Here is a 24,194-nt window from a genome sequence, read left to right as displayed (position 1 = left end):
ATTAGAATAGTACAGGTTTCTATTGAAATAAATATTAGAAGAAGATAATTCAAATTGTGGTATCAGGGGATTTTTTTTTTTTTTTTTTTTTTTTTTTTAGGGACCTTAAACAATGGTAGGAACTAGCTAGATAAAGAAGAAGAGGAAAGAAATGTGTTTCTAACAGAAAGTCATAGGTGAGAGCAGGCTATGTTCAGCTGATGAAAATAAGTTTGGCTTGTCAGGACCAGTGTTCAAGGTGTGAGAGATGGCAACTGAGAAGTAAAAGGGGACTAAGTTAGGCAAAGTCTCGAAAAGCATGCTAAAGACTGTAAAGGTCAGAGCAATGAGGAGCCTCTGAGATTTGTAAGCTAACATGATCATATTTGCTTTTTAGAAATGTCAATCTAGCTACAGAATTGAGACTGGACTGTAGAGAGAGAAGGCAGGAGGAGGAGCACCACTTAGCTTTGATGGTGGCCTGAACTGAGTGGGGGAAGGAATCAAGAAAATTACATGAATTCAAGAGTCATTCAGGAGATAGTATTTGTAGGCATTTGGGAGTCACTGGATGAGGTGAGTAAAGATAGAAATTAACCAATGGCAACTAGATTTTTCATATAATTGAATGGATAACGTTAGCCTTCCTCGAGATAGTAAACATAGAAGAAAGAACCTAATGGAAGTCAATATCCACTCAGCTTTGGATATGTTTATGTTTTCTATGTTATCTATAAGTGAGTCTGATGCATAGGCTATAAAATATAGGACTTAAAGCTGAGGAATGATATAAGACATGTAGAAAACAAACAGCAAGATGGCAGGCATAGATACTGCTTATCAGTAATTACATTAATGTAAAGGGATTAAAAACTGCAATCCAAAGGCAGACATTGGGAGATTTAAAGAAAAAAATCCAACAGTATGCTATTAGAGATACACTTTAGATTCAAAGACACAAATAGATTGAAAGTAAAAGGATAGAAAAATATATACCATGCGAACAGTAACTAAAATAGAGCTGAAGTAGCTATGCTAATATCAGACAAAATAAACTTGAGACATAAATTATAACTAGAGATTAAAAAGGACATTTCATAACAATAAAAGGTCAATCCATTAGAGGTGAGTACTTATATATTCATGTACCAGAGTACATGAATTAAGAACTGACAGAGGTGGAAAGTAAAACAATTGGAGATGCTAAAATCTATTTCAGTAATGGATAACATAATTAGGAAAAAGATCAAAGGAAATGCAAGATTTGAAGAACACTATAAACTCACTAGACCTATCAGACATCTATAGAAAACTCCACTCAACAACAAAAGAATACAGATTTTTCAAATGAAACATTCTCCCAGTATCTGAAATAAATATTAGAAGAAGATAATTCAAATTGTGGTATCAGGGGATTTTTTTGTTGTTGTTAGGCCATAAAACAAGCTTCAACAATTTTAAAGAGATTAAAGTCACACAAGGTATGTTCTTCACTAAGTGTAATGCAATTGAATTAGAAATCAGTAACAAAGAAATTTGAGAAATTCATAAATACATGGAAATGAAACAATACCTTCCTAATAACCACTAGGTCAAAGAAGAGATCTCAGTGAAAACTTAAAAAAATTAGAATACACTTTGAGTTGAATGGAAAATGAATATGCAATTTACCAACATTTAGAAGACCTATAGCTAAAGCAATGCTCATAGCAGAAATTTATAGCTACAAATGACTATATTAAAGCTCAGAAAAGAGATCTGAACAGACTTACAAATATAGATTTTCCTATCATCAATATATAGATCAAGGGCTTTTATTTTGTTATTTCTCCTTCGAGTTGTTTTGTAAGTCTTAAAGTGGTTTATAGAAAAGTTGGAGAATACCCCATAGTTGTTTTATTAATTCCTTCTCTCCTTCCTTCCTATATAATTTCACTTATTTATTTTTATTGAGGTGTAGTTGACATACATTATATTAGTTTCAGATGTACAGCACAGTGATTTGATAATTCTGGACATTATGCAATGTGCACAAGTGTAGTTACCTTCTGTCACCGTGCAACATTATTACCATATAATTGACTATATTCCCTAAACTGTACTTTTAATCCCCCATGACTTATTTATTTTATAACTGGAGGTTTGTACTTAAACCCCTTCATCTATTTTGCCCATCCCCCTGCCTCTGGCAAACCAACCAGCTGGTTCTCTATATTGATGATTCTGTTTTCGTTTGTTTGTTCATTTATTTTGTTTTTCAGGTTCCACATATAAATGAAATCGTATAGTATTTATCTTTCTCTGTCTGACTTATTTCACTTAGCAGAGTACACTCATGTTTATTTAAACATTATTTACAACAACCAAGTTATAGAAGTGACTTAGAGGAATGGATGTAGATCAAGTTTTTATCTTTGTGGCTTTGGATTTCACTAAGTCTATGAGCCTCCTGACTTAGATTTCAAAATTAAGTGTCAGTGTGCTTTTTTGTTGGAGGAAAAGCTCTTAACTTTTACCCAATTTTTAAAGGGATCCATAAGCCTCAAATTGATGAAAAACTGATATTGGTAGTAACTGAAACGTTAGGAATAAATAAAAATTATTCCTTACTTTCACATATGATCAAAAAAGGCGATGAGAAAATGATGCTAAGGCAGATTTATAGGACACACTAAGTGTGTGGGCAAGACAGGAGGCTTTAAAGTAAAGATGAAAAAGATGGTTGTCAGACTGGGGTAACAGCCACATTGGAGCAGTGAGTTGCCCCAAAGAAATGCTGCCAAAGTATTTAAGTCCTAAGTGGTGTTTAAGTATGGTAAGTTAAGATTGGGAAATGCTCACAGCTTTGCCAACAAAGGGGTCAATGGTGGCAGCTGGGCAGGGCAAGTGTGAAAGCCACAGTATACTGAGTGTGTACTGAGCACAATAGAAAGCGACAAAGTTTAAGCTATGAGGGTTAATAACTTATTCAAGAGCTTTGGCTGGGGGTAGAGCACATGTTAAACGTTCTTAATGAAACAAAACCAAAAATGAACACAAGGAAACTTTGAGAGGTGTCGGATGTTCGCCCCCGACTGTGGTGATGGTATCATGGGTATTTGCATAAGTCCAGACTCATTCAACAGTACACAGGAAATGTGTGTAGTTCTTGGTATAGCAATTATACCTCAATAAAGCTGTTAGACATTTTAAAAATAGGAGCGCCTGGGTGGCTCAGTTGGTTAAGGATCTGCCTTGGGCTCAGGTCCTGATCCCAGGGTCCTGGGATGGAGCTCCACATCTGGCTCCCTGCTCAGCGGGGAGTCTGCTTCTCCCTCTGCCCCTCCCCCCACCGTGCTCTCACTCTTGCTCACTCTCTCTAAAGATAATAAATAAAATCTTAAAAAAAATTAAAAATAAAATAATAAGACCTAAGGGGGAGAAAAAATAAGTTACACTGGGAAGAAAATAATAACAAGCTAAAACAAAAATAAAGTTTTAGGAGGGTTCGTAGATTAGTCTTTAAAATCATTATCGGGCACCTGGGTGGCTCAGTCGGTTAAGCGACTGCCTTTGGCTCAGGTCATGATCCTGGAGTCCCGGGATCGAGTCCCGCATCGGGCTCCCTGCTCGGCGGGGAGTCTGCTTCTCCCTCTCCCACTCCCCGTTTGTGTTCCCTCTCTCGCTGTGTCTTTCTCTGTCAAATAAATAAATAAATAAATCTTTAAAAAAATAAATAAATAAATAAAAATAAATAAATAAAATCATTATCAAAGCGGGAAATGGTGTCCTGAACAACATATCCCTCTGTACCTAACTCAGAGATAGAAATATTCCTAGCAATGCCATTATTCTGACCCATTACATACATTTTCAGATTTCAGGCCTTTATAAAGTGGTTCATAGCCTTCAAAACTGTCAAGGAGTTAGGACGAGTTTTTTATCACTTGCAACTTGAGAAATTTGTATTACTGAGGGGGAAAAACACACCATTTAAAGAAAATTATAGAGGTTTGTGCCTGTGTTTTACATCATTTTACATGTAGGGACTAAATTGTTGCTTCAGGGTGCCTGGGTGTCTCAGTTGGTTAAGCGTCGGACTCTTGATTTTGACTCAGGGCATGATCTCAGGGTCACAGGATAGAGCCCCTGCAATGGGCTCAGAGCTGGACTTGAAGCCTGCTTAAGATTCTCTCTCTCCCTCTGCCCCTCCCCTACCCCACTCCAGCACGCACTCTCACTCTCTCTCTAAAAAAACAATAAAAAATACCCCTCAAAAATTTAAATAAAGCAAAGCAAAGGAAAAAAAAACAATAATGGGAATTAGTTGATGAAATCCCTTTCTAGCATGACTCTACACTAGAGCAGCCTGGAGACCCCTTAGATGGAAAGTTGAGGGTAGAGAGTTGAGCCGGGTCCCGCACAGTGGGGACCGAGCGATCCTCCATTAATTTTCCAAGTTCCCAAGACAAATAATGCCAACAAATATAAACATTCTGGACTAATAAGAGAAGAAAGAAAACGAACATTTCACATTATTTTGCCGCTGGTGCATTTATGTACATTTTGAGAGGAACCTTAGCAACATCTACGAATAGGGTGCTGAAGACAGACTGCCTGAGTTTTTGTTTTTGTTTTTCAGTGTCCATATAATCTTCACTACTTATGATGACCTTTCATGTAGTTTTGATCCTCACAACCACTCTGTGAGGTAGGCAGGTTTCAGTTATTAACTCTAATGGGTATTTTCTCCATAAACACTGAAGGATGACAAGGAGAAGTTTGCCCTTAGATCTAGTTTCTATGTATTGAAAGAATACAAGTGTTTTTATTTTATTTATTTATTTTTTTTAAAAGATTTTATTTATTTGACAGAGAGAGACACAGCGAGAGAAGAAACACAAGCAGGGGGAGTGGGAGAGGGAGAAGCCGGCTTCCTGCTGAGCAGGGAGCCCGATGCGGGGCTTGATCCCAGGACCCCGGGATCATGACCTGAGCCAAAGGTAGACGCTTAACGATTGAGCCACCCAGGTGCCCCAGAATACAAGTGTTTTTTAAAAAAACTGTTTTTTTTTTAGTTTCAGAAACTGCATTAAACATTTCTTTTTTTCACAGCCTGTCCTTTACAGAGAAGATAAAAAATGTCTGAAATACGCATTTGGGTTCTTTTGAGATTTGCTCTGACTAAGCAACATTTTTAGTGGAGAGAAGTGTTTCTTTGTTTTGCTCACATTCTTTCAGGAACAAGTGGGTGCTGACTCTCCAGCCGCAGGTATTCTGAAAATTAGTGCTGGGTTCTTGCTTTTGGAACCAAACATACCATGATTTCGGTTTGAAGAACTTGGAGTCCTCAGGCTGAGTTTACTTGTAGGAGCGGTAGGGCGGCTCTTCAACGCTGACAGAAAGCTTCTACATTTACCACAATGTTTAATGGTTCTATTGTGTGTTTTACGAGTCTTCCATATATTTTTGGATTTTTTGTACTTTTTCACAATTTTTGCTTCTTTAAAACGGTGTGTGATTTCTTCTAAACACTTTCTGTATTTTGGGTGTCAGTTTGGGCTTCAGTTTCAGGAGCACTCCAAAGTTATCCAGAGCCAGCACCTGGAAACAGTGTGGACACTTTTGTTCAGCAATGCTCTTATCATCATGTGATGAACGGTAGGTCTGGTAGAGGCAGCGGACCTGGCTCGGGCTGCTATCTTATAGTTCCAACATGGCAGCCACTAGGTAAAGCTTCTGCCTTTTTTTTTTTTTTTTAACATTTTATTCATTTATTTGAGAGAGAGAGAGAGAAAGAATGAGCAGTGGGGAGGAGCAGAGGGAGAGGGAGAAGCAGACTCCCCGCCGAGCAGGGAGCCCTACACGGGGCTGGATCCCAGGACCCTGAGATCATGACCTGAGCCAAAGGCAGATACTTAATGGACTGTGTCACCCAGGCACCCCAAGCTTCTGCCTCTTTAACTCCCCTTCCACACAGCTAAGACCTGGTGAGATAGGGAGGCTCCTCCAGAAGGGGGATTTCCAGGATGTTCCTTATTTGTGGAGTAGTATTGGTGTGGTTTCTTAAGGTTCCTGTACCTCAAATGCCTGATCTGTAAAATGAGGGTAATAATAGTACCCACCTCACATGGATATTGTGAAAATTAATTGACACAAAGATTTATAACAGTGCCTAAGCAAACAATAACATCTTAATAATCCATAGCTAATATTGTTATAATCACATTTAATCTCAGGGAGTTTTGTATTCTTATCCACATGTTGGCAGAAGAAGAGACCACAGAAGCATTCAAGTCCCTGGCCTTTATACAGCCTTGGGCTGATACCCAACAAAGCCAAGATCTAATCAATTCTCAAGCACTTTGCTAGAGCACCTTGCCCCACACATGATTAATGTAATCCTGGCCTCTCCTGCTTCATTTTGTATTTCTGATTTATGTCTTTGCATTTTACTGTAATATGTTTACAGAAAGTCAGAAAATTGTATCATTGAAAAAGAAAAAAAAAAAAGAAACCAGAAGTGAGATGGTCAGGTGTGTATGAGTTACAGCAAGATTTTTGTGTCAGTTTAGCACAACACTTCCAGTATATTCTGCCATCTAGCCACAGTGAAATCTCTCTTAGTTAAAGGCAGAAATCCAAAGGATTTCCAATTCATTCCAATTTTCAAATAGAGGGTTTTACTGGACTCATGCAAACACAGACTATGTTGTTACATAAATAAACAAATAAAACAGGAGACACCGCCCAGATTTAAAACAAAGAAACAAACACACTTCTTAGGGAAAATAAAATGTAATAAAATTGTCACCAAAATTCTTGTACACTGAAATTTAAATTGCATGGTGAACTTGGATTATCGATATTTTACACACTATTGCTTTGCAAAATGATAGTACCTTCCATTCACTAGAAATAGAAAGTGACTATGAACCTTTAGAAAGTTAAATGCAGATCTAAAGCTGTTAGTCCCAGCCTGGAAGCTAAACTTTTATATGTCCTGAAGACTGTCCACAAACCCCAACTGTGACACCATGTTGATGGGATAACTTAAGAAATTTTAAGTCCAGGGAAGAGGATTTATTTTCTTGTGCTGCCAATGCTTATGGTGTTTTTAGTTGAACACAGCCAAGAGAAGAAACTGCAAAGTAATTAAGATGAGATCTAAAACCCAGATTTGTTCAGCTTGCTTCTTAGAATAGTTAATATTAACTGACTTTTACAGTTAGATTCACTTAACTTGGCAAATGCCATGAAAACTAAATCTCATAGGTTTTTCTACACTGACACTCTTTCTACAACTGGGGAAAATGTCCCAGCTTAAGAAATACTTTAATTTTGAGATGTTTTACAAAGAGATAGACTACAAAAAAAATCACTTTATGAACAATAACCAAACACTGTGGTTGTCTTGAAAAATAGTTTCAAGAAGGTAACCGATTATCTTAATAAATAAATAAAATGAGTAGCATAATTACTCCTCCACATATTTCCCCTAAAATGAGTGGGTGGTAACTATTTTTAAAGATCTTTTCATTGACTTTGTTATACTACTGGACAGTTTAGGAAATGTCAGAAGATAACTGTTTCTAACACTCAAATGCAACTTAGCATGAAATAGCTACTTCAGAAGCCCCAGATTCCTTGTGGCTCAGTTCAAAGACAAACACGTGATAACCTATCAAACCCCAGAAATGGGTAGAGACAATTTCATACTGCTACTATAGACCCAATTAAATCGTTTCCAATATTTTTTAATTGTATGGCTTGAAATGTACAGAGAAATAGTGGATTAGACAGTGGACTTTTCCTCCAACCTTTCTTACACTATTTTGATAAGATTCCCCTGAAAAATCAGAAGTAGAAAAGAACATCCTCTTATTCATAGTGATTATGTAGCAGAGCGCATAATACTAGAGAAGCATGATCTATGTGGGGCAGGCTCAGAGAGACATAGAGTTCAGGAAAAAAACAAAAAACAAAACAAAATTAAAGAGGGCACGTTCTGCATGGAGCACTGGGTGTTATGCACAAAAAATGAATCATGGAACACTACATCAAAAACTAATGATGTAATGTATGGTGATTAACATAACATAATAAAAAAAACAAGAACTGGGGATAAAGATTAGATATATTTTTATTATACCACAAATGCCCATTATGTGTTCATTTTATCTGGTATCATAATTGATACAGAGCTTTTAATATTTTGTTCTGCCGTATACACTTTAATATTCTTCCTATTTTTGTGAGATTACTTTCAAAGGCAGTATATTCCTTACATAAAATTCTTATATAATATTTTAGAGAGAGAGAGAGCATGAGAGTGAGCACAGGCGCAACTATAGTTAAATGAAAAAAAAAGAGAGAGAAAAACCATTCATTCTAAATGCACAAGAATGCTTTTCTACTGGTAGCTTAAAATTAGAGTTAAGATAGGTTAGGGCTGAGATTAGAATAGACCAAGATTCCAGGAACTTTATTATTTTTTTTATTTTATTATGTTATGTTAATCACCATACATTACATCATTAGTTTTTGATGTAGAGTTCCATGATTCATTGTTTGCGTATAACACCCAGTGCTCCATTCACTACGTGCCCTCCTTAATACCCATCACCAGGCTAGCTCATCCCCCCACCCTCTTCCCTCTAGAACCCTCAGTTTGTTTCTCAGAGTCCATAGTCTCTCATGGTTCTTCTCCCAGGAAATTTAGTCTCAAACACTCTTCTACTACAACTCTGGAGATGAGGAATCTAAAGGATAAGCAGATGTACTAGATGAAGCACTGTTGGGTTTGCCTATGGGGTTCCCGAAATCACAAACATTCTGCAAAACTCCATGTCAAACAGCCATGGAAAGCTTTTCGAAGCAGAAGAGGATGCCAGCATCCTCACAGAAACCAAGGGGGTCTTATGGGACATTTTAACAGCCAGAGATGCAAACTAAGTATGTTTAGGACGTAAAGCATAGAAGCCCACAGTCAGGCCTAAAAGAGCCAGTTTGTCAGAGTCCTAGACATCCATAACTTGAAGCATTCAGTGATTGATGAGGGTGTCAGTGCTCTCTATGTATGAAATGTTTTACTGCCTGGTCTTTGTAGGAAATGTTTATGTAGGAAATGTTTTACTGCCTGGTCTTTCCTGAAACCTACATCTCTTCATTTCAGCTTATCCTCAGAGCTGCAGTCTGCCCCAGTTCACATCTCCCCCAATTTCAACTGCCTTACACATAGTCCTAACTTATCCACAAACTAGACCATTGGTCCACAACTTTGGCTACACTTTTGAATCAACAGGTCCATGCCTGAGTCTACCTCCACATTAATTAGAATCCTTAGAATTAAAGCTGTGTGTGTGTGTGTGTGTGTGTGTGTGTTTTCAAACTCTCTGATGTTTTCATGTCTATCACTGAACTGATCTGACAGGATCAACCTTTCCATGTAGTAGTTACAAAAGCAACATTATGTTTAGTTTGAATTCTGTTGCAAGGTACCAGACTAAATTTAACTCAACTGCTCAGTGTATGAATTTGAAATGAATGACCAGAAACCATTTTTTGAAAAGTAGTCGATAATCTCCCAGAGCAAGATAGTAAATTTTTGTCCCTTAAAGTTAGGGGAAGCTACAGAGTATCATTCAAATCAGGCCAATATTATCTTTTGTGAAAGATATTAGCATAGCACAGTATCAGATGCCCCTACCTTGCATAAGTTGGTACAAGATCAGTTAGGAAGGAAAAAAACCCAGAGCAATAGAATTATAGTTTGAATTGAATTGAATTGAATTGAATTGAATTGAATTGAATTGAATTGAAGTCAGAGAGCCTTTACACTATAATGACTGATTTTTTAACAAGGAAGACTAAGAGAGAGAATGTTTTCCAATTAATGTATCACTTCTGATGTGGATAGGCTAGCTAAGCCAATTAGGTATGGATCAAAGAAGAATGCAACCTGATAGTGGTGTTTCAGACCAATTCATTAATCTTTCACTCTTTCAAAGATTTTTATTAGTGTCCATCATTCTGGAATGATACCAGGTACCGTTCTGGGCACTGAGGATAGAGTGATTAAGATAGGTGACATAGTCCCTGACCTTATGGAATCTACATTTGTCTACAGGAGTCAGATGAGAAACAAAGAATGCAAAATAAAATGTTAGGTAGTAATGAATGCTATGAAGAGCAATAAAGCAGAATAAAGGGATAAAGGATAATGGAGGGAGATGGTAATTTAGAACAGGTTGCTAATGAGGACTTGTCAAAATGGGTGAAGTTAGCCAGAGATCTGAATGAAAGAGTGAGGCATACAAAGACCTAACATAAAGGCATTTGAGACAGAAAGAACAGAAAGTGCAACAGCCTCAAGGAATAAATGAGCTTAGAATTTTAAGGGCCACAGAAGCTTATGCCTAAAATATAGTGAGCGAGGTAGAGAACAATAGAAGATACAGTTTGAGAAACAGCTAAGGGCCAGTTCATGCAAAGCCTTATAGACCAAAATAAGCCTGGAAAAAGAAGAAAGGAAAATAGAACTAAGCCCCTGTTTATAATTACCCCAAACTGATTCCCTCTAACATTAGTTTCACACAATTTTAATAACTATTATCTATAAATAAGTGGTACATGGCCAAACAGATTTAGAAAATACTCGATTAATTAGAAATTACTTGATTAAAAAACATTAAGTATGTTTCTTTGCTGTAATATCTTTAAAGGCATTTCATGATCTGACTCAGGCTCACTCTAAGAGATTGTAATCTGAGTTTTTTTAATTTATTATCCTTGATAATTTTTTTTTTCATAATTATCTCCCAGGACTAGAGTTCTTGGCCAAACACCATGAAAAGATCTGTAGGGAGAGAGATGAGCAGCTGACACAAAACCGAGATCTGTAGTTTTGTCTGAATGTTGTCACTTGTCAAAGGAATATACAGAGACAGGAGCATTTAAGAAATAAATTAGAGTACCTGGAGGGAAGTTTTATTAAGGAGATTCACCCTTTAGAAGGACTGACTAGCCAAGTAAAAAAATTCAACGGATATTCAGTTCTTCCAATATTTCTTCTGCGTTGTTCCCCCTTTCTCCTGTGCGTTTAACTGCATATTTGTCAAGCTATTTGGTACTATCCCACAGCTCTTGAGTGCTCTTTCTGTTTGGGTAATTTCTATAGACTTTTGTAGCTCACTAGTATTTATCTCGGTCGTGTAGAATCTACGAACACTCCCCTCACAGGAAATCTTCATTCTCTGTTATGTGGTTTTTACTTCTAATATATCCATTTGATTTTTCTCTTAAAGTTTTTTTCTCTGCTAAAATTACCATCTGATCTTGCATACTGCCCAGTTTTTCCATTAGAGCCTTTAACATATTAATCACAGTTCTGAAATTCACTGTTAGATGTTCCAGGACTTCTGGCATATCTGACTCTGGTTTGGATTGCTTACTTCTTTGGGAGAGTGTTTTATCCTGCCTTTTTGTGTGCTTTCTAATTTTTGCTGTTGAAAGCCAGACATCTCTATTAAGACTATAGAGATGAATGTAGATATTTTTTGTAACTCTTGGAAATGGGCATGCCTTTTCTTCTGGTAGACCTTTAGTGTGGAGAGTTGAGTTAATTTAACTGGGAGTCGAGCTAGGTTTGCAGTTTGTTGTGTTATAGTCACTTTCGGGATGCCACAGTTTTAATCCTCTAGTAGTATATTTAGGATGAAAGCAAGTTTGCCAGTGGGCTTTCTTCAGTGGCTTCTCTTTTTGCTTTTGGTCTTCTCTGTGAGCTATGCCTCAGAGAGAGTCTGTCTCTTACCTACAAGTTACATGTTACTAGAAACTCCTTAACCTGGCAATGTGTGTGTATGTGTGTGTGTGTGTGTGTGTAATTTCTGTCCTGAACAAGCTTTAGTCTTAGGCAGGCACCATACCCTTGGTCCCATGGTATGTGGCATTCTCATTTCACTGTTTGTCCCACAGCTGAAAGCCTGGATCTCATGTATCCTTCCCTTCCCTCTCTCCCATCCCCCACCCCACACACATAGATTAAGGGCTTTGTCCTTGACGATTTTTTTTTTTTTCATAGATTGTCTCCCATAAGGGAGGTAGGGCACAGGGATCTTGGTGAATTTCCTCAATTCTCCTGCCCTGGCTACTATTTCCCTCACCCAGTTCTACACAAGGGAGACTTTCTTGGGATTTTCCCTATATTTCTCTGAGTGTCCAGTAAGATTTAATGTAGAAAAATTCTGCAAGAAGATGTGAACTTCCTCTCTCTCTCCTTGGACTCCCAGAGTCTTCACCCTAGCTGGGCAGGGCATGCAGAGTTTATACCAATTTCCCATCACCAAGCCTGAACTCTCCTCACTGGCAGCATCTCGTCCTGGTGAGGTAGTGTGGTGTTTCATCTCTTCTTACTGGTACCCATCTCTCCTGAGATTTGGGGCCAGTTGCTTGCCTTGCTCAGTTCTCTGGTGGGGAGTTCCAGAAAAGTTATGAACTTGCTGTTTATCTTTTTTTGGTTGTTGTAAGATTGAAAGCCACACTCATTTCAGCTCTCTATAGGCATATATGGAAACCAGTCAAAAGATTAAAAAAAAAAAAAAAATACCTGCTGAGGTTACTGAGGCAATATCTAGCTTATTCACGGTAGAAAAACAATAGTTTTCTCAAATGACTATCACACTTGGAAGTGTCATAATATAATCAATAGCAAACATCAAGGATAAGACCATGTTCTTTAAGGAGTCAGTCATTTATAGGAATGATGCAAGGCCTCATGATTTTGTGGACTAGAACTAGACAGGGCAACTATTTTTGGTCGTTTGCTTCTCCTAGGGTGCATAGGTTTTCCCTGAGCCAGCTAGAGGCTAGATGTGCTCACACTCACTTATAGTTAAAGCAGGGGAGAGTCATGTTTGCTTTTATACTCTTCTCCCATCTACTTAAACCTGAGCTTATAATCAAGATGATTTTTTTAAGTTAAACTGCTCTTATTTTATTACAAGGTTTGGGTTAAGTTCTCCACAACCCATCTCTGCCTTGGGTTTCCGATGTTCCAAAGAACATTTCACTCGGGATTTAAGAGAAGACACCTGACTCCTCACTAATGATACTGGTACCTAAAATTGGGAAGAAAATAAGCAGCATCCACTTATTTACAAAATCTGCATCTCAGCTTTTTCACCTATGAGATAGACCATTCCATACTATGCATTAGTGATATTCTTTGTGATCAGTAGACTCTTCAGGGGGCCAGATCCATCAACATCAAGCCTCAAGCATTGCATCTCCCACTCACGGTGACCAGATTTGCAGGGACAGAAACTGCTTTTCTGGCCCACTGGAGTATGCAGGGCATTCCAGCGTCCTATCTCTTCAATGAAAATGCACTCCTACTCAGAGTATTAAGTGCTATGCTCTCTCTATCCCCATCCGCCTCCTCCTTCCTGGTGCATTTCCTTTCCCACCCCCTCTCTAGTACCTGGTCCAAGATTTGATCTTCACCTTTCCTGACCTGCCAATGACACTCATTTCCTCTAATACATTCTTTGACATTTGATTATATCCTGTGTTATATCTTTCTCCAAACATTTCATGGATCATGTCATTTCAAAATTACTAAAGTCCCTAAGGGAGGAAGCATGCCACTCTTACTTTGCATTCTCCTGTTCCCTCGCACGTTGTCAGGCATATAGCAAGCATGTGACAAATACTGAGTTGAAATAAGTTTAAATTTCTTTATCGAAGAGAAAGAACGAGAAAGAGTAAGAGAGAGACTTTGGTGATAGGTATGAATGACATTAAGCCTAACAGGGGGGAAAGAATCTGCTGACCATCAAACGCGGGAACTGAGTAAATAGGCCGAAATTCCTATAAAATCTCCCCCTCGGATTTTTGCCCTCCGGGGTTATCTGTCTCCCAGAAGCCAAGACACATTCCTGAGGCTGTGCTTTGTGTCTCTCCCTCGTGCCTCCTGCATGTCGCCGCGGAGGTTCCACTTTCTCAGGCGGAAGCACTGCGGCCACTTCAAACCCCACCTGTCCGCCCGCCCGGTGCCTTTTCACTGGGCGCCCGGGCGGGGGCGCAGCAGCGATCTCACGAAGCATCTGCACCGCCAGGGAATCGGCCATCCAGAAGCACCTTGTGGGGGACTGCGTTGCGCTGTTGGATGCGAAGGGCAACTCAGAAATGGCGTGATGGACCTGCTCACACTGACAGGTGTGACATCTGCCGCGGAGCCCGCCACGCAGGGCAGCTGCTGTTGGCCGCGCTGGCGCCCCGTTACGCCCAGCTCCTAAACAACACAGTCTTGATCTGGTTTGTGGCTTCGTGTTTCCATCAGCGAAGGAGGAGACAGGGCGTCCCTGCGATAACAGAAGCAGATGACAACTCTGGCCGCCCTCTGCCAGGGAGAGAGGCTGCTGCACTGGGGGGTTTGCATTAGTGTGAGCTGCGATGCGACCCCCGGCTTCCGCAGGGTGATGGTTGTCCCTAGCACGATGTCCACTGCAAAGTGGCTCAAAATCGCTCGCTGAGGATTCCGAATACACAGCTCTTGTCCAGCATGCCGCCCTGGACGACTGCTGAACTGCCAGCCTACTTCAGGGCCCCAAACCTTGAATCGCCTGAGTAAAAAGCCTTATTCGACATTCGCTCTGTTTCGCCAGTGACCTTTCCTTGCTTGTAAGAAGAAAGCGAAGCTAGATCTCTTGTGTATCTGGCCTCAGTTTACTGGCCAGAACATTAGCGGTTATGTCTGGACTAATAATATCATAAAGTCTTTTCAGAATTTCGGGGCGGGGGGGATAAACAAAATACAACAAAACAACAACAAAATAGTCTGTTTGATGCTGCCAGATTCTAGCTCTGCTGCTTTTTACTGGAAAGAGGGGAAATTTGGCTACTTGGAACTAGATCACATTCACATTCATTAAAAGGAGTAAAATGGATATTTCTGGCAAGGGATTTGGATATGATTAATTTTAAATGGAATCACAATGACAAGATGGCCACTTAAAATGAACTTCCAAAACATTCTTTTGTTATGCTCTTTTAAATAAAACTCCAAGCAAACCATCACATTTAAAAATAAGGTATACAGGGGCGCCTGGGTGGCTCAGATGGTTAAGCGTCTGCCTTCGGCTCAGGTCATGATCCCAGGGTCCTGGGATCGAGTCCCGCATCGGGCTCCCTGCTCCTTGGGAGCCTGCTTCTCCCTCTGCCTCTCTCTCTCTCTCTGTCTCTCATGAATAAATAAATAAAAGCTTAAAAAAAAAATAAGGTATACATTTCAATATAGTTTTCCCCTGAAGAAAGTGTCAGCAAGCCAATTCCTTGAAATCCATAACATACGGTGTTTTTGAGTAGCTGTAATTAGTCGGGGTGTAAAAGTAATTTCTGATTTTCATTAAAGAAACACAAAATTTACTTATTTGACACTAATACCCACATCCAGGAAATTTCAAACCCAGGGAATAAATGATCATTATTCCATGAAGCCTGGGCTATTGACAAGCCTGCTCCACTCCCATCGTTCCCGTTGTTTCCATCCTTAGTGGGTGTCTGGAGGACTGGCAGAGTCTGCCCTTTCTTCCGGGCACATTCACCCCCGGGGAGCCGTGTGCCTCTACGGTTACCTCCTTGTGAAAAATTCCCTCTCTCTCTCTCTGTGTCACTCTCTCTCTTTCTTTTTCTTTCCTCTCTCCCTTTCTACACGTTCTTTTATATGTGTGTTTATTTGCACATTTTTTTTAAGATTTTATTTATTTATTTGCGAGAGAGAGAATGAGAGACAGAGAGCATGAGAGGGAGGAGGGTCAGAGGGAGAAGCAGACCCCCTGCCGAGCAGGGAGCCCAATGCAGGACTCGATCCCGGGACTCCAGGATCATGACCTGAGCCGAAGGCAGTCGCTTAACCGACTGAGCCACCCAGGCGCCCAATTTGCACACATTTTATTTACATACTTGGGTTCATTTTATATACAACATTGGCAGCTTATTTCATTGACTCCTAACAATGTATGAAGGTTATCTTACTACTTCTGTAAACACTGTGTTACTTCATTCAGTTTATCTGCAGGATGCAGGATTCAGCCCCATTGAATTGATATACATAATTTATTGTTTTAAAGAAATAGAGTAAACATGTTTCCATTTTTAAAATAATGCATGCACATGGTAAAAGGATATCGGGCTGTACGAAAGAGAACAAAATGGCAAGTAATGATCTGCTTTCACTTCCAGCTGTACTCTTCAGAGACCACAGTGTGAATGGTTCCTAGATTTTATGGTTGTTTCAGCTATAAGAAAAACAATTGTATCTTGTCATCTGAGCCCTAATTTGTCAAATTTATATCATATCTTTTTATCTTCAAACCTCTGCCCACCACCATGATGATGAGGAATTTGACAAATGTACCATACTTCCCACTCCTTCTTCTTTGCCTTTGGATTTGGATGCCATGATGATGATGATGATGATGATGATGATGATGATGATGATTTTCATCACCATCATCATCATCATCACCACTGTTATTATCGGTATTACTTGTAAACCTGGTGCTTGTTTTGATATTTTTAAATAACCGACTTAAATCACTACTGCTTGATTTATCAAATTCATCCAGTTTATTTTATGTTAAGATGATACTAGCTGTCATTAGAGACAAGCCTCAAGTCTCAGAGGCTTAATACAATACAAATTCATTCCTCACTCTCATTGCTGTTCAGTCTTTGTACTGGTCAGCTCTCCTGGAGGGCTTTTTTCTCCTCGAAGCTTTTATGCTGTATTCTTTCATATAAGAGTATTAAGTGTTTATGATAATTTCTCCAAGAGTCATGTTTGTCTCTTGGGAGGATTTTTCAGTGAACACGTATGTCTTCAGCTTCAGAAAATTGGGGATATAATTTTTAATTATTTGTTTCTCCCCTTGTTGCTATTTTCTCTTTGGCAACTTACTGTATTTCCACAACTCTTAATATTTCTATATTTTCCAGTTTTGGGTGGCCTTATTTTTTCTAGGATTGATCTTGCACATTTCCTTTTTAAAATTTAGGCTTTATAGGGCACCTGGGTGGCTCAGTCATTAAGCATCTGCCTTCGGCTCAGGTCATGATCTCAGGGTCCTGGGATCAAGCCCCGCATCGGGCTCCCTGCTTCGCAGGAAGCCTGCTTCTCCCTCTCGCGCTCCCCCTGCTTGTGTCCCCTCTCTCGCTATCTCTCTCTCTGTCAAATAAATAAATAAAATCTTTAAAAAATATCAGGCTTTACATTCAGAATTTCTTTTATAATTTCAGAATCATATTTCAAATTTTTAAGAAATCATTTTTCTCTGATCTTGGTTTGTATTTCCATTGCTGTATGAAATGCCTTTTTCAGTTCCTAGATTATATACTTAGAAAAATTGCTCTGAATCTCTAGTTGGCCTATTTCTTCTGTACTTAACTGTTCCAGTGGTTTCTTGTGACTGTCTTTCATAGAGTTGATTTTTCTCAAATATCTGTGGATTTTCATAGTTGTCCATACACATTATGAATGAAAACGGTTGATTAGTGTGATGTGGCTTATGTTTCTTCCTCTAGTGTTGAGAACTCTTAGTTCTCCAGAAGGCCTCTTTCCTTGAATGGGAGAATGACCAGGAAACCCAGATAAACTGGGCACAGTGACAAGAAGATTTCCTGTAAGGTGTGGTAGAAAGTAGTATAGTTAGGTTTCTCAGAAAGCAGGCTCTAAGACGTAGACAAGCATGAGAAAGTTTATTGGGGATTGCTCTCAAAATCAACTCCTCTTGGAGAAGAAAAGAAAACAGAGAGGGGGTAGTGGAAGAAGTTGGGCTATGAAGCAGTCAACACAAACCTTAGCCACCCCCACAAAGAGTTCGAAAACTAGACAAGCCCTCCATGGTTGCCCTGATTTGGTCAAACAAGTTGAGTGTTTATATCCTTGCATGCACCAGTCATTGGAGGAGACAGGCTGCTGGAAGAAGGGCGACGTGACTTTGGTGAGTAGCTTTGTTCAGCCTAAGATGCTTCCCCAAAAGTGTAGGTAATTGAAGCCTATTCTTGGGTAACAGTCCCAGCAGTGGGGGAATGAGTCCTTCAATCCAAAAGGGACTGTGCCATAATGGATACCATCACAGGAGTATGCAGACAATCTAGGAACTTCCATATTGTAAATTAAGGAGGGCTTTGGTGTGTGGTAGAACTTTTATTTTTCTGTTTCTTTCTACTGGGGAAAACCAGTGTTCAATCTGGCTCTGCTTCTTTCTTGGGTCTCACTGTCTTTACTAGGGGCCCCCTTGGATAGGTAGCCTACTTCCTTTCGAGAGGAGGTCACAGTCTTCTTTTTGAGGTCAAAAGTAATAGCTAGCAGCCATTCTATTTTTATAGAGAAGGGAGACAATTGTCTCAAAAAACACTTCATTAGATCATCCAGTGGTCACCCCAGAGCTCCTATGCTGTTCCTTACATTGAGTTACTCCAGAGTGGGGAAAGATCCATATTTTCCTCTGATGTCTTGGGTTATGGCTTCATCTTTCTTCAAACATCAATCCCATATCATCTGCTGTTTTCCTGGACCTTTCAAAAATCTAGTCTATTCCTAGCACACTCTCTTGTGCTTTTGCACTATTATGACTTCTTTCTTCCTAAACTTACATTTTCTTCTATTTCATTCATGAGCAAGAAACCTATGGATCAAGTTCTCATTGTGATTGATCACAAATCCCAAGTCAGCTCAGTAGAATGGAGTGGATATTCGGGAAGGTTTCAGGCAGACATCTACCCAGTTCTACCACATACAGTTTCCTGACATTCAGTTTCTTTTTAAAGTGGGAATAATAACATGTACTAAATCAAGTTAATATAACGATATAAAAATGTTTAGCACAATGCCTGGAACATAACCTGTATGCAAGAAATGACCGTTCTCCCAAGCCTTTATGTCCCTCATAATGACTATCAGTGTGCCTTATATCCTCATGAAAAGTAAAACTTCAATACTTCAATAAAATCTAAAATCTATCAGGAGACCAGAGTGCAAAAAACTCCGAGGATTTAGTGAGGCCCGGTATATTTCTAAAGTGACTGAACAACGTGACAGCTTCGGCAGTGGTGCATATAATATTATCATTGCTGACTACTACCTTGAGATTTCACAAAATGTCATATGTAATGGTGACAGCATTTTACATTACAGCTTTCTTGCTTAACACCTTTCCTTTAAATAATGCTTTATCTCTTATTCCTTATAAAATTGATTGATCAGAATAAAGATAAACTAGTTAATACCTAGAAGCAGGAGGTCAATCACAGAGTACTATAAGTTATATTAAATTCAATTAGAGTTTCTCAGTTGTGATGGGTACATGGCATGAAAGAAATATCAGAGGACATGGCCTTCTACTTGCCAGATATTTGACTTTGCTTTAAGCCCGTCACTTTAACTTTTAGCCTCCATGTCCTCAGCTCTAAAACCTGAATAATATGGTCTCCTGCATTAGCTTCCTTGGGATACTGTAACAAAGTCCCACAAGCTGAGTGTCTTACATAGCAGAAATTTATTCTCTCACAGCTCTGAAGCTACATGTCCAAAGTCAAGGCGTTGGTGAGGTTGGTTCCTTCTGGAGGCTCTGAGGGAGAGTCTGTTCTCTGCTTCTCTTCTCACTTTGGTGATGGCCAGTAACACTTGACAATCCTTGGCTTATAAAGGCATCACTCCAACCTCTGCCTCTGTCCTAATTTCCCTCAACTTAGACTGACACCAGACATTGGATTAGGGCCTGTCCCAATTCAGTATGACCTCATCAGAACTTGATTACATTTGCAAAGATCCTATTTCCACATAAGATCACGTTCATAAGTACCAGGGGTTAGGACTTGAACATATCTTTTGGGGAAGCAAGTTTCAATGCATACCAACTCCTAAACTTAAAAAAAAACAATTGTAGTGGCTATGTCCCTTAAGATGCTTTGTGTCATGAACCAGAAACCCAAGCAAGTAAAAGATGAAATGTTTTAGGAAGGATTGTGGAACATCCCTCAATTGAGCTGGACTCTATGAACGAAAGGAAACTGAGGACAGCAATGTTAACTGAAAATTGGGGAATTCTTTTTCTCATCTTTGCCCAACTACATACCTCTGCTCCATTTTTCTCTTTAGTGGTAAACAAATTTTCTCTGTTTTCCATGTTGTGTAACAGAAAAGGGCTACCAACAGCTTCCCAAGGCAAAAGAGAAAGGTCAGGCAGAAAGGTACCATGAATCCCTCAGTAGAGAGGGTAGGCATGGGGAAGTTGGGAAGGTCCTGGAACTTAGGGGGGGTCTTGTCTACTGACCTTATCTTTTTCAGTGAAGAAGGAGGTGGGCTTATTTTCTGAGAGAAAAGAGATTTTGATGGTATAAAAAAGTCAATATTAAAGTTTTATAAAAGCTATTCAGAGGAAGAAAGTCAGCAATGAAAAGCCATAGGATTGAGGGTGTGTTAATACCCAGACTGAGGCTGGACACCATGTGTGTTTAACAGACCAATCTCCTTAGATGTTTGTCATGGGTAGCAGTGAGGAATTCCAGTGTATCAGATGATTGCTAGGTGAGTGTATCAGACAATTACCAGGTAAGCCCTGCATTCTTGCATAAACAACACAATGGGACATTTCAAGTTCATTTAAACCTGACTGTTTTAGAGTATCTTCATGGTAAAATGGCGCATCACAAAAGTGGCACCATATAAAATCTTAGGAAAAATTTTTTTTTCTTATTTCTTCATAGATATCTTTAATCTTTAGCTTCTAAGGAAAAACAACATTATTTTTTCATAAGTCAGGGCTTCTAAGTGGATTTTGGGTTACCGTTTTTATAACAGGAACTCACACACAAAAAATACACTTTTCATTTTTAAATACATATTATGTGTATGTATTGTTCATCACTGGACAAACTTAGATAAGAACCTTTCGCTCTTTTGTAAATCCAGTGACTCGTCAGAGTGAGCAGGAGGTAGCCCAAACTCTTGCCACTCCAGTTCATTGTTTTCTAACAAGATAATTATAAATTACCTGGGAAAAAAAAAGCCCTGAAAAGCACTTTCTTGCCAAAACTTCAGGGCTTTTTCTCTCTCCTTTGTTTATTTGTTTATTTGTTTGTTTGCAATGGACAGTCTAAATAGAATATCACTTAAACATCAATTCAAAGAAAGCTGAAGCATGATAAACTCCTTTCCTTATGGCTTTGGCTTCTACCTTTCCTTTTTTTGTATCTTTTCTATCTTCCCCTTAGATGAACTCTACTCTCGATATTTTTCTAACCCCCCCATCCTGAATACCATCTTCTTTTCTCCAATCTTCCCTTTTTCAGTCCCCAAACAGCCGTAGTCTAGGAAAGACCTTTCTAAAAGCTCTGCTACAGGGATGCAATTAAAATCTACAAAGTTCTTCTTTCCTCTCAGTGGGTATTGTTGTGCTCACAGAGAAAACAGTGCCCTGTTCAATGTTCAACATGGTTTTGTTGATAAAGGAGGGGTAGAGGAACAGTGTCTGTGTGAAGAATAGTTTTCATTGTTTTTTAATTTAAGTTCCATAAAGCAGTGTTCTCCAGGCAGAATATTTGATTGCAAAAAGAGGAGACTTTAATTCTTCTCTCAGTTTTACATTGATTTTCTGTTCTGCTTGAAGCCTTTGTAGTTATGGATGTAAAAAATGTCTTAAAGAATCTGATTTTATTTTATATAAAATATCTTATATAAATATTTTGGATGTGCTTCTTGATTGTCCAATTTCTCCACTGTATGGTTATTATATTTCCTCACACAACTGCTAAGTGATTCATGTGTAGACATTTTACAACCATGCAAATATCCTACTTCTCATCAAAATATTACCCTCGACTTCATACTCATTGATGATTCTTGCCTGAACTAATTATTCCTATGATGTCTATAAAGTGAGGATTCCCATTCCAGTACCCCCTACACATTTTTTTTTTAAAGATTTTATTTATTTATTTGAGACAGAGAGAATGAGAGACAGAGAGCATGAGAGGGAGGAGGGTCAGAGGGAGAAGCAGACTCCCTGCCGAGCAGGGAGCCCGATGCAGGACTCGATCCCGGGACTCCAGGATCATGACCTGAGCCGAAGGGCGTCGCTTAACCAACTCAGCCACCCAGGCGCCCCCCCCCCCCCCATTTTACTAGTTGGCATTCAACATTCTACTATAAGCAAGATAAGTGCTGGGTCTTAAGCCAATCTGTATTATTGGACCTGCATTTGTACACTCACAATACACACATACACACACAGAGCTGTATAAGAAACTTATATAGGGATGCCTGGGTGGCTCAGTCGTTAAGCGTCTGCCTTCGGCTCAGGTCATGATCCCAGGGTCCTGGGATCGAGTCCCACATCGGGCTCCTTGCTCAGTAAGGAGTCTGCTTCTCCCTCTCCCTCTGCTGCTCCCCCTGCTTGTGCTCTCTCTCTCTCTGACAAATAAATAAAAAAACTTAAAAAAAAAGAAACATATATATATATGTATGTATATATGCACACACATATACACACATATACACAATATATACATATATATAATAAACGATAAACCTTTATTTTTATATTATTTTCTAAGACCTTTTTCGTTCTCATATTGCTGGTTTGAAAATCCCAAAATGTTTTTCCACCAGTTTAACCCTAATCTCATCAAAGATCCAATATTGAAATCTCTAGTAAAGTTAATATTCTTAAACTATGATTTAAAAAAAAATGCATTTGGGGTGCCTAGGTGGTTCAGTCGTTAAGCGTCTGCCTTCAGCTCAGGTCATGATCCCAGGGTCCTGGGATCGAGCCCCGCATCAGGCTCCCTGCTTCTCCCTCTCCCACTCCCCTGGCTCATGCTCTCTCTCCGTCAAATAAATAAGTAAAATCTTTAAAAAAATGCATTTGGAAAACATTTAGTGGTAACTATGAGTTGTTTGTAGAGAAAATTAGAACTGAAACTCACTTAGTGTCACCAGAATTAAAGAAAAAAGACAAAATGGATTTTCTCTTCTCTGCTCTACATCCATAAGACAAATAAACATGACTAATATTTGGACGATTTACATAAAAATACAGCTCTTGATTTTGTAAAAAAAAAAATAGCTGATAGTCCTTTTTTCATTATTACCTCATTTACACTGGCTTTATGCGAACTGATTTCAGCACTGATTTTAACATTAGATATAGCCCAAGAAAGGAAAAAAAATACATTAATTTAAGCACTTGGAAGTATACTAACACCTCTGCTTTTGGTTGATGACTGTAGATTTGCCCTTCTGTCTTTTACCTTGTTCTTCCTGTTCCTTTAGTCATTAAAGTAAAATAAAAAAGAGGGCACTTAGTTCTACTTAATTCTATTGAATGCTCTGTCATCTGACAGCTAAATGTCTCACAGGCTATAAAGCATTAGGTTCTTCTGCTCCTCCCTTGATTTGAACACTCCTTACAGTTTCCCGCCTATGCATCTGAGCAGCATGAAAAGGACTGACATGGAGAAGCACAAAGAAAGTAAAACCTTTTTGCAGAACATAATACTTTAATGTATTAACCTGAAAGTGCTTGATAGCCTAACTATTTTAAGGCCAAAGAGAAAGAACATAGCAAAAAAAGTTATTATTTTTAAGACTATTCAGCTAGCTATCTTAGCTGAATCTCTGAGACTTAACACACAAATGCGCAGAAGTTCATACTTGATATGAGCCTGTTTTAACAAAAGATAATCCATCTCTCCTTAAGCAAGAACATGGAGTTGAGTTCATTAACTTAACCACGGGCCGTGGCAACTGGAGAGCCAGGCCAGAAAGAGGGGTGACTGGTGCCAATTCCATGAACAAATTACTGCACTTACTCTCTTGGCTCCAGAGAGTAGGAAGGGGTGTTAGAACAGCTGAACCCCATGCAATAGCAGGGGAGAAGCTGGTAGAAGAGGCAAGCCAGGAAGTGAGGTGGGGGGTGGGGTTAAAGTTGTTCTTGGGGGGCGCTGGGTGGCTCAGTCGGTTAAGCGTCTGCCTTCGGCTCAGGTCATGATCCCGGGGTCCTGGGATCGAGCCCCGCATCGGGCTCCCTGCTCAGTGGGAAGACTGCTTCTCCCTCCCCCACTCCCCCTGCTTGTGTTCCCTCTCTCGCTGTGTCTCTCTCTGTCAAATAAGTAAATAAAATCTTTATAAATAAATAAATAAATAAATAAATAAATAAATAAATAAATAAATA

Source organism: Mirounga leonina, unplaced genomic scaffold (assembly GCF_011800145.1).
Source record: "Mirounga leonina isolate KUSES-001 unplaced genomic scaffold, KU_Mleo_1.0 Mir_128, whole genome shotgun sequence".
In the NCBI taxonomy this organism is placed as follows: domain Eukaryota; kingdom Metazoa; phylum Chordata; class Mammalia; order Carnivora; family Phocidae; genus Mirounga; species Mirounga leonina.
The sequence above is the reverse complement of the archived record's forward strand: the minus strand, read 5'-3'. Positions refer to the sequence as shown.